Genomic DNA, 18,212 nt, shown 5'->3' with positions numbered 1-18,212 from the left:
TTCTGTTAGTCATGTATGGATGTGAGAGTTGGACTATAAAGAAAGCCAAATGCCGAAGAATTGATGCTTTTGAACTGTGGTGTTGGAGAAGACTTGAGACTCCCTTGGACTGCAAGGAGACCCAACCAGTCCATCCTAAAGGAAATCAGTCCTGAATATTCATTGGAAGGACTGACGCTGAAACTGAAACTCCAATACTTTGGCCACCTGATGTGAAGAACTGACTCATTGGAAAAGACCCTGATGCTGGGAAAAATTGAAGGCAGGAGGGGAAGGGGACGAGAGAGGATGAGATGGTTGGATGGCATCACTGAGTCAATGGACATGAGTTTGATCAAGCTCTGGGGGTTGGTGATGTACAGGGATGCCTGGCATGCTGCACTCTATGGGGTCACAAAGAGTTGGACATGACTGAGCAACTGAACTGGAAATGGCCTTTTCACAGTTATTCTTTGAGGACTCCAGTTGGCTCATCTCTGGAAGCTTCTTGCCTCTCTGGACCTCTCTGCATCTCTTCCATATTTCTTCCATTTTTTGTGTTAATGGTATAGGCAGAAGAGACCAGGAGAAATGATGAGGCTAGCATCTCTAATTTCAGCTCTTTAACCATGGAAGGGCACGGTGATTGATAGAAGCTCTATTTTGAACAGAAACTATGCTCAGTTTCTTCTACTAGAAAAGGTTTCCTACTTAGAGGTCAAATAGTCAACTCACACCCAATATAATGCTCTCCTCTGAAACACTCCCCTTTTCATACTTAAGTTGTATGCACCTCACTATGATACGTGGGTTTCCTAGGTGGTGTAGTGGTAAAAGAATCTGCCTGCCAATGCAGGAGATGTAAGAGACACAGGTTTGATTCCTGGGTCAGCAAGATCCTCTGGAGAAGGAAATGGCAACCTGCTCCAGTATTCTTGTCTGGAAAATTCGATGGACAGAGGAGCTGGCAGGCTACAGTCCTTGGGGTCAAAAACAGTTGGATGTGACTGAGCGCGCGCACACACACACACACACACTATGATACAGGACAGTTCTTTCTGTTTTTGAGTAACTCCATAGATGAGAAGATTGTTTATTTTGAACTGACATCTACTTCCATAATGTCTACCCACTGGTGCTAAATTTATCGTCTGTATTGTACTGTTAGACACATGGTAAACCTCTTAAAAGGTCTAGGCGAACTGAATTGGTTCTTGAGGTTTTCTTCTTGACTTACAGTTTCCCATTCTTTTCTTATTCTTCCCATGATGCTGTCCTACAAAATCTTCCTTTTTTTCTTCTTTACTTACATGTCTATCCCTGTTTGCTCTATTCCCTCTGTTCCTAGGACCCGCAGAGGAAGATAGAAAAAGGAATGAATGGAGGATATTGAGTAACTTATGAAAAAGAGTTAGTGATGATACCAATTCTCTTCCTCCTAATTCTTCTGTGAGAAAAGGAGGTTCATATCAAGTTCAGATTCCAAACAGATGTGTTTTCCAGGGGGGCTTAAAAATACACCAGCACAAAATATATATTTCTGCTCTTTAACCCCAGCCTGCAAACATTACAATGTTTACCAAAACCTACATTAGCAAACTACTGTCCACATTAATGCTATAATTTACTGATTTAGGCTGCCTAGGAAAATCCCATGGACGGAGAAGTCTGGTAGGCTGCAGTCCATGGGGTCGCTAAGAGTCAGACATGACTGAGGGACTTGACTTTCACTTTTCACTTTCGTGCATTGGAGAAGGAAATGGCAACCCACTCCAGTGTTCTTGCCTGGAGAATCCCAGGGACAGGTGAGCCTGGTGGGCTGCCGTCCATGGGGTCACACAGAGTTGGACACGACTAAAGTGACTTAGCAGCAGCAGCAGCACGAATGATGTGATTTGCAGTATAAGACTTTTTCCCCCCCTAGTTGTTGCATTTTAAAAAAGGGCATGCTTATTTTTAGAGGTTGTTCCTAAAGGCACACATCAGTCACACGGAGTTCCCTGGCATTACTGTCCACACAAAATGTACCTGTCTAGGACAGTCCAGCTGGATTGGCTTGTTTTCTTTTTAAAAAAATATTCACTTACTTTTGGCTGTGCTGGGCCTTTGTTGCTCTGTGCGGACTTCTCTAGTTGAGGTGAGTGGGGGCTACTCCCTTGTCACAATGTGCAGGCTTCTCATCGTGGTGGCTTCTCGTGCTGTGGGGCACAGGCTCTGGGGCACATGGGCTTCAGGAGTCATGGCTCGCAGGCTTCAGAGTGTGGGCTTACTAGTCGTGGTGCATGGGCTTAGTTGCCTCAAGCATGTGGGGGTCTTCCCAGACCAGCGATGGAACTGGTACCCCCTGCATTGCAAGGCAGATTCCTAACCACTGGACCACCAGGGAAGCCCGGCTGTGTTTTCTTAAATGCTTTAGGAAAAGAACTTTGAAATTTCCTTAAGGCAGAGATATGGCCTGGAACCTATGTTTTGTACAAAGAGGGACAGGATTCTAAGTCATCAGGTGTTACTAAAGGTGTCATCACTTTTCTCAACCCTACTAACTCTACTGTGCTCAGAGGTTCATCCACCCAAGTGCCTGGACATCCCACCTTATTTACCAAGTCCTGTCAAGCCTACTGAGAACTTGGCTAGCTGCACTGTAATGTGTCTTCATTGTCTCTCATAGTCACTTCCTTGCTTTATTCTGATGTGCGCTCCTTACTGCTATCAGGATAGATTTTAATACATAAGTCCTGCTCAAAGTCGTTTAAAAGTTATCCACTATTTGTAGCGTAAGCGCCAAAGTGCTGGGAGTGAGGACACCTCAGGGAGTTCACAAGATAGTGTACATGTCACGAAAAAAGTAGCAGTGCTTCTCTTCATATTAACCTTTTCTTTAAAAAATCAGAAATCGAGCCTTGCTATATTCAGTATCTGGGTTGCTGCCGTAGCTTTCGCTCAGTCTTTCAGTCAGTGTCTCTCTCTTACATTTAAGGACTGGAGGAAACTTGAAGAAAGAGAAGGAGTTTCACAAAGCAGATGGGACTGGAGTGTGCCCCACTGGTTTCTGTGGGTCCAGTCAAAAGGAGCTGAATTATGGAATCTTTATAGATTACTGAAACACAAACTTTAAGATCCTGAGTCTTACAATGTCTCCAAATATCCAGGTTTCAATCACATGAAGACAAAATCCCTCACCTTCCAAAGAACCAGGAAGGTCTCTGAATGAGAAAGGCCATTAACAGACGCTAACACTGATATGATACAAACGTTCAAGATTTCTGGCCAGGATTGAAAGTAACTACTGAATTTCCCTGAGCTGCATTGTTTCACTAAGCAATTACAAACATGCTTGAAACAAATGAAAAAAATAGAAAGTCTCAGCCAAGAAACAGAAAATAGAAAAACTGAGTCTAAAAAACACAATGACTGAAATTTAAAGACTCAATAAACAAGCTCAGTCACAGAATGCAGAGATAGGTAACCTGAAGATAAACTTCAAGGTAAAACAATAGAAATTCACATCAAGTTGTATATATTAACTGTCTACAGCTTTCTGCATGTCAATCATACCCCAATAAAGGGATTAATATAAAACAGTAGAAACTATTCAATCTGAACAGTAGAGATAAATAGACCAGAAAAATGAAACAAAATAAACAACAAAATACAGGGCCCTCAGAGACATATGGGGCTATAACAAAAGACCTAACATTCATGGCATCTGAGTAGCTAGAAGATGAGAAAGGGAGTGGAGCTTTGTGGTTTACTTGCTCAGGCATGTCCGACACTTGGGACCCCCAAGGACTGTAGCCAGTCAAGCTCCTCTGTGCATGGGATTTCCCAGGCAAGAATACTGGAGCGGGCTGCCTTTTTCTTCTCCAGGGGATCTTCCCAACCCAGGAATCGAACTCGGGTTTCCTGCATTGGAGGCAGACTCCTGCACTGCAGGCGGATTCTTTACCAACTGAGCTACAAGGGAAGCGCAGTTTTAAAAAGATCTACCCTAAAAGAATGTTTGATAAAGTTCTCCAGACAGGAGGTAGTGATAAAAGAAGGAATCCTGAACATGATAAGAACAAATTGTCGGGACTTCCCTGGTGGTCCAGTGGCTAAGACTCTGAGCTCCCAAAGCAGGGAGCCTGGTTCCATCCCTGGTCAGGGAACTGGATCCCACATGCCTTAACTTAGAGTTCTCATGTGCTGCAGCTAAAATATCCTGGGTGCTGCAATGAAGATAGATCTTGCATGCCTCAACTAAGACTCAGAGCAACCAAATAAATAAACATTTAAAAAATTTTTTCTAAAAAATAAAATAATAAAAAAAAATTTTAAAGAATGGATTATGGGTAAATACAATACACTTTCCTTCTCCTGAGTTTCCTCACTTCTGTTTGACATTTGAGGAAAAATTATAACAATTCTTAATGTAGTTCTCAGTGTATGTAGAATAAAGCCCAGACAAACATACTATAAATGGGAAGGGTAAAGGAACATAAGGGAGGCAAATTTCTCCACTTCTCAAACTAGAAATGTGTCAGTGCTAGTAGACTTTGATTATATATATATAAATATATATGTGGGTTATATGCAAAATATAGTACCTAGAGCAAACAATGAAAAGTTATACAAGTGATGTACTCCAAAACACTATAGATAAATCAAAATGGAATTCTAAAACATGTTTAGTTAGCCACAGGAGGGCAGGAGCAAGTAAACAGAGAAATAAAAACCAGAAAGAATCAAAAGCATGAAACAGAAAATGAAATAAACAATAAAATGCAGCCCCATACATCAAAAATGAGAAAAAGAAATCTGCCTTTGCACAGTTTTCCCATTGGCTATTGTTCTTTAAATGAATAGCATTTTGTGAAGAATGCTTACTCTTAAACACCAAAACATTTTATAAAATGCTAAAATTTTATATCTAGTTGAGTAAAGCAGATTGTGATTTTATTCAAAATTGTCTCTTTCTTAATTTTATGTTGATGTGTTAAAGCTGTAAAACAAAAACAAAGCAAACAATGAAAAACATTTAAGTAGATAATATTTTTAATGATCAAGATGATTAGGTTCAGTAAAATTTCTGTTAACTATGATAGATTAGTGGACTTGATGGATGTCTCAAACCAGTTTCATTTTGTAAACTATTTGCAAATAAGAAATTAAATATCAATTCTACAAACTGTCTCTCAGTTTGTAGAATTGATACACACACAGATCCACACACACTAGGACGGTTAAAATGAAGAAGACTGAAGAAGTCAAGTGTTGGTGAGGATAAAGAACTCCATGCTGCTGCTGCTGCTGCTAAGTCACTTCAGTCGTGTCCAACTCTGTGCAACCCCATAGATGGCAGTCCACCAGGCTCCACCGTCTCTGGGATTCTCCAAGCAAGAACACCAAAGTGAGTTGCCATTTCCTTCTCCAATGCATGAAAGTGAAAAGTGAAAGTGAAGCCACTCAGTCGTGCCCGACTCTTAGCGACCCCATGGACTGCAGCCTACCAGGCTCCTCCCATGGGATTTTCCAGGCAAGAGTACTGGAGTGGGTTGCCATTGCCTTCTCCAAGAACTCCATATGGGACTGTAAATTCACTTTCTCTTTGGAAAATTGTTTAGCAATATCTCCTAAAACTGATCTTCTCTGTTGCAGCAATTTCATTCCAATATCTTAGATTGAATGGACATGTACAAAAGTATTCGGAGAAGCATTACCAATAACAGTCAAGTACCAGAAATAACCTAAATGACCATTAACACTAGAATTGATAAGTGAATTGTATTTCATACAATGAAATGCTACATAGCAATAAAACTGAATGGATTACTGTTATATGAACAACAGCATGGATGAACCTCACAAGTCCCAAGCTGAATGTAAGAAACCAGATACAAAAGAATACATACTGGATGATTTTATTTATTTGAAGTGCAAACCAGGTAAAAAGTAATCAAAGGTGTTAGAAGCTAGGATATTGGTTACCTTTGGGAAAGAGGGTAAAAATTGGTGAGGCAAAAAGAGGAGCTGTCTTAATCAGCTACACATCAGCCACAAAAAGAATTAACTGAAAAAAGAAGCCTTGTTGTGTTATCCGCGCGGTGATTACATGGGTATACTCACTCTGCAGTGACACATACAGTACACTTCTGATTTGTATACCTTCCTGTCCATATGTTGTACTTGAGTGGAAATTTTTATAAAGAGAGTAAAGATAAATACACTTTCTCTATACCCCATGGTACAAAGTAAAGGTGATATTTTAGTGATGAGTGAGAATGAAACTGCTTTGTAAAAGCACTTGTGCCATGGAAGGAACATTCTGAAAATTAGAGTTTCTGGAAAAATTTTCAGGGCTCTCTGCACACTAAAACCATGAGGACAGAGTATCTGTTCAAAATTCTTCTATATGAAACACTTCAGTGGATTTTGTACTATTATTAATAATGCCAATATGAACATATATTCCATGTAAATGATTGCCATTAAACATTCAGAAATTAGAGCAATCTCCATTTTTGCCTTAAAGTACCGTATAAATTATACTCTAGTGAGAAAGAGAAGCTGTTGGTGTTCAATCGTTAAGTTGTGTCTGACTCTTTGCAACCCCAAGGACTGCAGCAAACCAGGCTGCACTGACTCCTGGAATTTGCTCAAATTCATGTCCACTGAGTCGGCAAGAAAGATAAGACAACACAAATAAAATAAAATGTGACTGTGTGGGTTTATGTGACCATGCACTTAATCTGAGTCAAGAATTCTATATTTGGCTGCATTAATAGTGACCAAAAATAAGTGGATCCATGCAACTAAGGTCAGAATAATCTTCCTACTTTGTCCAGATCACAGGTTTAGTGATCTATGTTTAGTTCTACAATTCATGCTTCAAAAGCAAGCTTGACTGACTCTAAGGACGATGTGGTTTTATCCATCTCTGCTGGTGGAACTATTGTCCACAGTATTCTAACCTAGAAGCTTCTAATACTCTTTTTTCTTTCCATAACCGCTGCATTCAATAGGTCCCCAAGTCTGTCAGTTCTACTTCAGAAATATCTCTCTAATCCATTGCCTCTTCTCTACCTTAAGTACTCTATTTTATTTATCTACTTATTTTAAAAAATATTTATTTTTATTTGACTGTGCTGGGTCTTAGCTGCAGCAGCAGGATTGAGTTCTCTGGCCAGGGATCGAACCCAGGTCTCCTGCGTTGGGAGAGCAGAGTCTTAGCCACTAGATCAACAGTGAAGTACCAAGTACCCTATTTTATATCAGGTCTTCATCTCCCTCTCTTTCCTGAACTATAGAAAGAGCATCCAGTTTAATTTTTTCCTAACTCCCATCAGATCAGTTTTTTTTTCCCCTGCCTAAAGCTGTTCATTGGCTTCTAGTTGCCTTCATGTTTAAGCTGAGACCACTTTATGTGACAGTGTTCCTCACTAAAGTGACCACTTTCTTCCTCCTCATTTCCCCTTTCTCATCCCTCTTGTCTTTAACCCCATGGTCACCTGGAGCCCTGTGCCATGCTTTGAAGATGTCATGCTCCTCTGACTCTGGGACTTTTTCTCATGCCCTTTCTTCTGCTTGAGATGCTCCTACCACCAAGTTTTTCCACCAAATTTCTACTCTTTTACTCATGTCAGTTGTCACCTCTCATTTGTTGTCCCAGTAATAAATGTACTTGTGTGTGTGTGAGAGAGAGAGAGACAGAGAGAGGAAGAGAGAGAGAATGAATGGGGTAAGGGTAGGGATGAAAAGGGTAAGAGAGTGAGTGTATGTGTATTTAGGAGAACTGTGATTCACAAGGTATATATAAGAAATATGGGCTTCCCTGGTGGCTCAGATGGTCAAGAATCTTCCTGCAATGAGGGAGACCTGGGTTTGATCCCTGGATCAGGAAGATCCCCTGGAGAAGGGAAATGCAGCACACTACAGAGTTCTTGCCTGGAGAATCCCACGGACAGGGGAGCTTAGTGGGCTACAGTCCATGGGGTTGCAAAGAGTTGGACAGGACTGAGTAACTAACACTTTCATTTTCTTTCATATAAGAAATAATCTGGATAATAAAAATTTGTTACTGTTAAAAGTTCCCTGCATTCCTTGTACAGCCAACTCATACCTGTTGATGACCTCGTCGTATGTCCACCTTTCTAGTAAAGATAAGGTTATCAAATTATCAAAAATGAATGATGCAAGCTCATAAGACAATCTGATTAAATCTTCCTTTTCTAACTCCATGTTCACCTAGAGCTTTCTGACAATATCATAGTTTCCTGTGAAGATTTCCCATCTGCTTGGCAGATAATTTGTTTTTACAAATTGCTTTGTGCTTTGAAGTCTATAAAGCAGTAGAGAAGTGTTAGATGCTATATGAAAGGTAACATGTCAACTACTATATAAATGGCTGTTCCATGGAGGGTTAGGTGTTAATGGAGCCAGATTGCCCGGTTTGAATCTTGAATTTCCACTTACAAGGTGTATGACCCAGGGCAGGCTAGCTTACGTTCTCGACACTAGTTTCCTTGTCTGTAAATTGAAGCTAGAAACAGCATGTACCTCGTAAGGTTGCAATGGGGATGACATGAGTGAAAATGTAAGCAGAGGACCCAGGAGAGATAGAAGGCAGGAGGAGAAGGGGACAACAGAAGACGAGATGGTTGGACGGCATCACCGACTCAATGGACGTGAGTTTGAGCAAACTCCAGGAGATGGTAAAGGACAGGGAAGCCTGGCGTGCTGCAGTCTATGGGGTCACAAAGAGTCGGACACAACTGAGTGGCTGAACAACAACCACCACCCAGAAAATAGTGAATGCTCAGTAAAGATTGGCTATTTTTATTATGATGTAGTGGGTAGGATCAGTCAGCCCTCAGCATCTATTCCTACTTCTCTCTATGGAATTTTGTTACTACAGAGCCTGCAAAACTAAATACCATGTTTCCTAGACTTCCTTCCAGCGAGGGTTCATGATGCAAATTAAGTTCCTGCTGCTGGATGCTCTGGATTTTTTTAGAAGGCCGAAGTAAAAAAGAGGCCTTATTTCTGCTCTTTCTGCTGTCAGCAAGACTATCCAGAATTGAGTGCTGAGAAGCAAAGGAGGATATATCAACTGCTTTCTAATCCTTTCTGCTTTATCTCTAGATTGCAAGTACAGCGGTTTGTTCTTGTTTATTTATTTTGGTTGTGCTGGGTCTTTGCTGCTTCCATGGCTGCTCTCTAGTTGCAGTGCCCTGGCTTCTCACTGTGGTGGCTTCTCTTGTTGCCAAGCACAGACTCTCGGGCACGTGGGCTTCAGCAGTTGCAGTTCTCGGCCCTAGAGCACAGGCTTAATAGTTGTGGTGTATGGGCTTAGCTGCTCCGTGGCATGTGGGATCTTTCCGAATCAGGGATCGAATCTATGTCTCCTGCATTGGCAGGTGATTTCTTAACTACTGAGCCACCAGGGAAGTCCTAGAGGCATGTTCTTGACTTCAATCTAGCAACAGCCTCCTAATTCCTACTCTTCCAGTTCTTCAGTGATACTATTCATATATTTAATTCCCCGTATTACATTTCTTTCCTTTTAAACATCACAGGACAGCTTCTGTTTTCCATATGAACTCTGACTGAATCACATGGTGACCTGTGGTTCTACCCATGACAACAGGGCAGGATACAAATCAAGCCCTGTGCTTTAGAAGGAATTCAACTTGAAAGGTGTCACTTTTCGGTGAATATGTGAAATTTGTTTCTTATGTTGAATGTGGAAGTCAACATTAATACCCTCTGTTACCAAGAAAAAATTGGTTCCCATATATGCATTTTCACTAGTCATAGTCATTCTCACTTAACAGAGAGTGATTTTATGGTTGCTCTGCACTCAAAGAACTTAATCCTGACCAAGAGACCGTCTGCTTTTAGAATTCTGGAAATCCTAAGCAGCCTTTCAGTCTCTAGATCCATTACCACTTTAATCTGATAGCTGAAAATACTGACATAGAAAATGCCTCATGAATGTTTATGACTCAGCACCTCTGGGAGTCTAGGACACCTGTTTGGCACCAGGATTTGGTATAAACAAGAGTTTCAGGAAGCTTTTTTTTTTTTTAATTCCACCTACACAGCAGCTAAAACTATGTTAAGTTAGCTGCCCAGGCCTGCCCTGTCGCCATACAGATTTCATTCTGAAATAAAATGATTAATTTCCAGAACCTTTTATATTGAGGGAAAGAATAATTCACTTCCCCTGCTTAGAATTTTAATCCAGGCTGTCTCCACACGACTGCCTTCTTCGGATGCTATAATATATATACCTGTCATTAGCAATTAGCAAAAACAACCAAAAATATTAATCTGAGTTCCTAAACTCTCTGGATATCAACATTGAAATCTGCTTCCCATGCAACTTGATCAATTCATCTATTAATCCTGAGGTTCTTTTTACAGGATTTAATTATGCAGATGACACCACCCTTATGGCAGAAAGCGAAGAAGAACTAAAGAGCCTCTTGATGAAAGTGAAAGAGGAGAGTGAAAAAGTTGGCTTAAAACTCAACATTCAGAAAACTAAGATCATGGCATCTGGTCCCATCACTTCATGGCAAATAGATGGGGAAACAGTGGAAACAGTGATAGGCTTTTTTTGGGGGGGGCTCCAAAATCACTGCAGATGGTGACTACAGCCATGAAATTAAAAGACGCTTGTTCCTTGGAAGAAAAGTTATGACCAACCTAGATAGCATATTTGGAGAAAGCTATGGCACCCCACTCCAGTACTCCTGCCTGGAAAATCCCATGGACGGAGGAGCCTCATGGGCTACAGTCCATGGGGTTGCTAAGAGTCAGACACGACTGAGCGACTTCACTTCACTCTTCACTTTCATGCATTGGAGAAGGAAATGGCAACCCACTCCAGTGTTCTTGCCTTGAGAATCCCAGGGACGGGGAAGCCTGGTTGGGCTGCTGTCTATGGGGTCATACAGAGTTGGACACGACTGAAGTGATTTAGCAGCAGACAGCATATTAAAAAGCAGAGACATTACTTTACCAACAAAGGTCTGTCTAGTTAAAGCTATGGTTTCTCCAGTAGTCATGTATGGATGTAAGAGTTGGACCATAAAGAAAGCTGAGTGCTGAAGAATTGATACTTTTGAACTGTGGTGTTGGAGACGACTCTTGAGAGTCCCTTGGACTGCAAGGAGATAAAACCAGTCAATCCTAAAGGAAATCAATCCTCAACATTCATTGGAAGGACTGATGCTGAAACTGAAACTCCAATACTTTGGCCACTTGATGTGAAGAACTGATTCATTGGAAAGACCCTGATGTTGGGAAAGATTGAGGGTGGGAGGAGAAGGGGATGATAGAGGATGAGATGGTTGGATGGCATCACCAACTCAATGGACATGAGTTTGAGTACACTCTGGGAGTTGGTAATGGAGTTGGTAAGGGAGGCCTGGCGTGCATGGGATCGCAAAGAGTCAGACACGACTGAGCGACTGAACTGAACTGATTCTCAGTGCTTTTGAGGTACAATGTAGAATAAAAACCTGGCTTGTGCTCACGCTCAGTTGCTAAATCATGTCCAACTCTTTGCAACCCTATGGACTGTAGCCCACCAGGCTTCTCTGTCCATGGGATTGTCCTGGCAGAATTCTGGAGTGGGCTGCCATTTCCTTCTCTAGGGGATCTTCCCGACGCAGGGACTGAATCCTTGTCTCCTGTGTCTCCTGCATTGGCAGGCTGATTCTTTACCACTGATCGAGCTGGGAAGTCCCCAAAGCCTGGCTAAATGCTGTCAAATTAGATTCTATTGGTGTGTTCTTTACATAGCAAGAAGTGTCCAAACTTGTTGGGGAGTAGGGGAGAAAGATGTGCACCACTATCTCTAAACCAAATTTACAAATTTGCATTGGAATTAGCTTTCTCCTGTTTTCCTCTAGCCCCTCTACTTCTGCTTTTGATTCCAAAAACTCCTGTCTCTTTTAAGATCTATTCTCCCAATTATTCGCTCACTTTATCTTTAACCTCTCCCTCTTTCCTAGATCCTTCCTCAATTATTAAATGTGTTCAAGTATTTTCTTTGTTAAAGGTTTATAACACTATACTCCCTTCAGTTATCACCTATATCTTTCAAAGCAACTCCTTATAATCTTATTTCTTAGACTGGGGTCAGGAGATACATTATGAAGACCCATGAGTTCTTCAGTTCTTCATAAGAGTATTAAGCTTATGTTTTCATTTGCAAGATTATCTTGAATAATGATGCAAACTCATTTTAGATTATCTAGATGATTGTCTTACAACCAAGCTGTATCCTGAGACTTCCGTGCCTTTCACCTTTGTATATAAGAATACCTTGACACCAAATGGCATTGCTTTAATTGTCTTGAACTTAAGAGAAAAGAACATGGGTGGACATGTTATAAGGTTAAACAGTATCTTGGAGGCATTATACAAAAATGGAAAAGTGGTGGGAGGACTGAATCATTACGTGGTGCGTGGAAGTGGAAGTGTACCAAGCCCAACACAACCTGTAGTCACTATCGTAACTCATGTTGAGAATGGTTAATTTGACAAAATAACATAAGCTATTGCATAAAATTAACATCGTAAGTTTGAATTTAATTTGTTTAGGATTTTCATTATGTTTAATTTATAAGTACGCTTTGGTTTCATGGTTGTATTAGTGATGTAAGTATAATTACATCTAGTTTATATTATATATATTTAAGTAATTTAAACAAAAATTAACCCAACTTGGGGTTAAGAATTCTTTCTCTTTCTTTTTTTTTAACCAACACATATAGAGCTTAGGATATGCCAGACACTGTTTTAAGTATTAATTCTTATAATAACCTTATGGATGGTGGTGGTTTAGTCGCTAAGTTGTGCCCGATTCTTTGTGACTTCACGGACTGTGGCTCATCAGTCTTTTCTGTCCATGGAATTCTCCAGGCAAGAATACTGGCATGGGCTGCCATTTCCTTCTCCAGAAGATCTTCCCGACCCAGGGATTGAACCTGGGTCTCCTACACTGCAGGCAGATTTGTTACCAACTGAGCTACCTTACGATGTAGGTGGTATTATTAGCCCCACCTCACTGAGGAGGCAATTCTGAGGCATGGAGAGATTAACAACCCTCCCAAATTCACACAACTAGTAAAAGGTGCAGCTGGAGTTTTGATTCAGGCAACCTGCCTCTAGAGTCCCTGCCCTTAACACTATGGAATGCTGCCTCCTTTTGGATAGAGTCTGCACTTACTCTGTTAAGGTTTTTGAAAAATAGCACCTTAGAGGATATGACCTGCCATATATATATATATTGAATATATATATATTCACCAAGGTTCTGCCTTTGGCTTTCTTCTCTACTTGATTTGTTCTCCTGGGATAACACCATTGATTATAATAGTTTTAACTACCAACCATACCCTGATTACCTCCAGATCTTTAATGGTAGGTTAGAGTATTACCTTGTTCTCATTATATATATAATCAACTGGACATTTTCTCAAAAACACTTCGAGTTCAACCCAACCTGAACTACAAGATAAGCTTTCTTACTTCTCCACAGCATCCCTGTCCCTAGAAGCCTACTTTTCTACTCTACTATCTCTCTTGTTTGATTGCCCTACTTACTACTCAAGATGCTTACTATTTGGTGGGGGAAAAAGACAAGCAAACCAACCATTATCATGGGCATGGGACAGTACATGGATATGTCCAAAAGGTCAATGATCCCTAAGAAGGAGATATGACTCTGCCTGAGATGTAAGGGTCAAGGACAGCTGCACTCAGAAGGTGATGTTTAACACTCTCAACATAATGACTGCTTGATTTTTTCTCCTTCCTTTTGCATACAGTTGAAGGATATCTTTTTAATGCTGTTCAGTCACTAAGCTGTGTCTGACTCTGTGATCCCATGGACTGCAGCACACCAGGTTTCCCTGTCCTTCACTAACTCCTGGAGTTTGCTCAAACTCATGACCATTGAGTTGGTGATGCTATCTAACCATTTCATGGTCTCCTGCCTTCTTCTTTTCCCTTCAATCTTTCCCAGCATCAGGGTCTTTTCCAATGACTCAGCTCTTTGCCTCAAGTGGCCAAAGTATAGGAGCTTCAGCATCAGTCCTTCCAATGAATATTCAGGGTTGATCTCCTTTAGGATTGACTGGTTGGATCTCCTTGCAGTCCAAGGGACTCTCAAGAGTCTTTTCCAGCACCACAGTTCAAAAGCATCAATTCTTCAGCACTCAGCCTTCTTTATGGTCCAACTCTCACAGCCATACATGACTACTGGAAAAACCATAGCTTTGACTGTAGGGACCTTTGTTGGCAAACTGATGTCTCTGCTCTTTTAAAATGCTGTCTAGGTTTAGGTAAGCTAATTATACTGCCCTTAGGGAATGTATGATAATTTTTAATTTCACCTCCAAAATAGAATTTCTATAACTTTGTTCCCACTTCATCATTCCCTCCCTCTGCCAAATAAGAAGAAACAGGAATTGTGCAGGGTTCTTGGTTTTTGTTTTTTATTTGAAATGAAGTAAATGAATGAAAATGTTCTTTATACTTTGAAAAGATCAGATTCATTTATCTTTAAAACATTTTCTAACATTCTAACCTTTTATGGAAAAAAAAATTCTATATAGATTTTGGTCAGTCATGATGTTCTGCCTGACTCAGTTCATTACTGGTCATGGCTCCACATATGGCTTTTGTGGGGCTGGCCATCACAGGGGAGAGATCCTTCAAGACATGTAGGGCTTCCATATGAAATTCTAGCAGCACAACAATGATGAGAGGTAGCAGTGATGATTAGCATGGAAAGCCCTAGGATCAAGTCACAGCTGCCAGAGAGGCAACTTTTTTTCTTGGAGGTATAGTCACTATAGTGTCTATTTCAGGAGCAATATTTTTTTTCTTTTTAAAAATTTTTGTTTATTTATTTATTTTTGGCTGTGCTGGGTCTTCGTTGCTTTGCTTGGGATTTTCTAGTTGCGGTGCATGGGGGCCACTTTCTAGTTGTGGTGTGTGGGCTTTTCATCGTGGTGGCTCTGCAACAGTCTCTTGTTGCAGAGCACAGCCTCTAGGCTCAAGGGCTTCAGTAGTGCGGTCTCATGGGCTCTAGAGCAGGGGCTCAGCAGTTATGGCTCATGGGCTTAGTAGCTCGGCGGCATGTGGAATCTTCCTGGACCATGGATCAAATCCATGTTCACTGCGTTGGCAGGTAGATTACTCTCAACTACACCACCAGCGAAGCCCAGGGAACAATTTTATTTAGAAAACAGATCTTCATTCAAATTACTTAAGCTAAAGTGGGAATTTTGTTGTCGGGATACAGGTGTCATCTCTAAACCGCAAGACAAAGATGTGGAATCTGACTTTGACAGAGTCTGGAAATGGCGTTTTCAATGATCATCTCTACCGTTGGTCTTGCTCTCCTGTCACGTGGCCTCCTCCTTTTTCTCTCCTTTGTTAGTCTCAGTCTTCTTTCCCCCTGAGGACCCATGTTCTCCACACACATGGCCAGACACAGCAGCTGCAGCTCCAGTCCCTGTCCCAGCTTTATGTCATCTTTGAGTTAAAGCACGAAAACAACACAGAGAGATGAACACCTCTAAGATCCAATTTCAAATCCCAGGAAGGACCCTTGTAAATTCCTTTTGGTTCATATCTAGCTGCGCCCAGTGAGATGGGATCATTTCTTACCAATGTGTATAGAGGGACAATATGGAAGAAACTGGCAGATACCTTTAAATTGTATAACACAGTTATGTCTTGTAAATATTGCAGTTTTATTCCAAAGAGAGAATGGCCATAAAGCCTGACCTCATGAGATGAAATAAGTGAAGCATTTCTTTGCTTCTAGTAAGAATAATGTTGCCATTAATCACAAAGACTGCCCTATTTATAACCACCTGTGTTACTGAATAAACACAATTCTCTGGGATCAGATTGTCATGAACTAATTAGACCCATGCTCTCTTTCACTCTCAGGAAGGGAGATGTCTGATTTGTGCTGAGGAAAAATCATGGACAAAGTCCAGAAGAGGTCACAAGAAAAAATGCTCAGGCTTGTTTTTGCTCTTGTTTTGAAGCTACAGCATCAAGACAAACCTCTAAGATTTTCATATGACCCAGCTCACTGTCCCTAGAATTTAAGGCTAAAACTCATTTAGGAATAAAGAATGTGATTTTGCCTACTGTTCTCTGTGTTCCCTATGGGAATTCCCTCTGGAAATCTAGTTGGTATTTTGCAGCTGAGGCCAATGACCATATATAATTTTATTAACAATATGAGCAGTATTCATTAACATTCCTAATAATAATGATATCTTAGACAGTTGAAGAATGGGTTCTTCTGGTTAGTCAGTTACTTGAACCAATAAGAATTATTATAGGTAGCATAATGAGTTTTAAAAATAAATGATTGTAGACTCCAGTCTGAGGTATCATAGAAGTAATTGAGAGGGGCTCTATTCCCTGCTATACCCTACAGTCATCTCTGCTTTCATCTGCTCTATAAATAATATTTCACTTGACAAATACATATACTGTGTTGTCTTCTCAGAGAAAACTGAGTCCCATAAAAGTTAAATTTCCAACACTGATCTTAAATGAAGTTAAACAAAGACAACATACTAAATATAATTTTAAAAAGTAATGATTCAAAAAGTATTTTGGGACTGATTGTGCCCTGGAGTCATGTAACTCCTAGCTTATAGTCCAAGTATGGGTTGGAAAGAGTTCACATGCTCCTTTATGCATTTAATAAGTATTATTGATCACCCTCTTCCTCATATACCAGATTAATAGAGATTTAACAATGAGCAAAATAGATAACTCCCTGCCCGCAATGAACTTATATTCTAATGAGGTAGCAGACAAATATGTTTCATAAATATATGTTTGACAGTGACAAATGTAAAGGTGAATAATGAAAAGCAGTGGAATGGAATATCAAGTGTCTGTATACTGTGGAGAGAGGAAAACTCTCACTAAGAAGCCAGCTTTATTAATAGAGTTGAAGAAAGGTGGCCATGCAGATACTTCAAGAGAGAATCTCCCTGGCTGAGAGCACCTCTTTGCTGAGATCAGCAAGGATCTGAGGTGGAAATGTGCTTGGTTTATTAGAGGGACAGTGAGTAGGTCCGAAGGATAAGATCAGAGTTAACATGCAGGACCTTAGAGGTCAACAGTAAAAATCTGGCTTTTGCTCTGAGTGGGATAGGAGGGGTTTTACAGCATTAGTGACATGATCTAACTTATACTTGTGTTGAAAGTAGATTGAAGGGGGGAAGGACATAATTAGGGAGACCATTAGGGGTCAGTTGCAATACTTCAGACAATGATAGTTATATGGACGAGGCAGGAAAGAAGAAGATGCTAAGAAATGGTCAAGGTTTGGATATAGATTTAAGGTGCGGCTGATAGAATTTGCTTATGGACCAGATGTGATGTATGAGAGATGGAGAGAAGTCAAGGATGACACCAAGTTTTTTGACCTGAGTGAGTGAAAAAAATGAAGTTTTTTCACGGAAGTGGGAAAGATTTTAGGACTTGCTGGTACTGGGATATGAAAGATCAAGAGCCCCGTTTTGGACATGCTGTGTTTGAGATCCTATTAGACAATCAAGAGAAGTTGAACGTGGATCTGGCGCTCTTGGGAGTGTTCCAGTGTTCAGACTGCTGATAGCAATTAGACTCATTGGCATAGACATGAGTCTATGGCATATTAAACGGAAAACAAAGCCCAGGGACACTCCTAATCAGAGGTCTTGGAAATGAAGGGAAATCCACAAACAAGATTGAGAATTGAAAACCAGAAAGAGAAAAATCATACAAGTGTGGGTCATATAAGCCAAGTGACACCAGTATTTCTAGGAGAGAAGAGTGGATAACTATGTCAAATGCTGCTGATAGAGAAATAAAGTGACATACAAGAAGTGACAGTAGAGGTCATCTGTGACACTGAGAAGGCAAAGTAGTTTTGGGGGGGTGAAAACCTGATGGAGAAGATTCAAGAGTGGAAGAGGAGAAATGGGACACACACAGAGAACTTTTCCAACGAGCTTGGCTGTGGCAAGTTTGTTTGACTGTTTTAAGATGGGAGAAATAGTATGATTTTTCTCCAAAGAGACTGATCCAGTGAAGAGGGAAATGTTGATAAAGCAAAAGAGAGAATTACTGGTGCGGCGTCTCCTTGAATAAGAGAAAGGAGAAGGCCTTGGCCAGAAACATAGGAAGTCCATCCATAGTTTCAGAAGGGA

General features: G+C 40.7%; 1 protein-coding gene and 1 long non-coding RNA gene across 18 annotated transcripts in view; one reads left to right on the top strand and one right to left on the bottom strand.

Moving 5' to 3' along the window:
- The window catches only part of DLG2 (discs large MAGUK scaffold protein 2), a 2,323,126-nt gene that overhangs the window by 289,823 nt on the left and 2,015,091 nt on the right, over positions 1 to 18,212 (bottom strand). The gene's annotated exons all lie outside the window — the stretch shown is intronic.
- The window catches only part of LOC132344244 (uncharacterized), a 57,665-nt gene that overhangs the window by 11,728 nt on the left and 27,725 nt on the right, over positions 1 to 18,212 (top strand). The gene's annotated exons all lie outside the window — the stretch shown is intronic.

Source organism: Bos taurus, chromosome 29, assembly GCF_002263795.3.
Source record: "Bos taurus isolate L1 Dominette 01449 registration number 42190680 breed Hereford chromosome 29, ARS-UCD2.0, whole genome shotgun sequence".
Classification (NCBI taxonomy): domain Eukaryota; kingdom Metazoa; phylum Chordata; class Mammalia; order Artiodactyla; family Bovidae; genus Bos; species Bos taurus.
The sequence above is the reverse complement of the archived record's forward strand: the minus strand, read 5'-3'. Positions and strand labels throughout refer to the sequence as shown.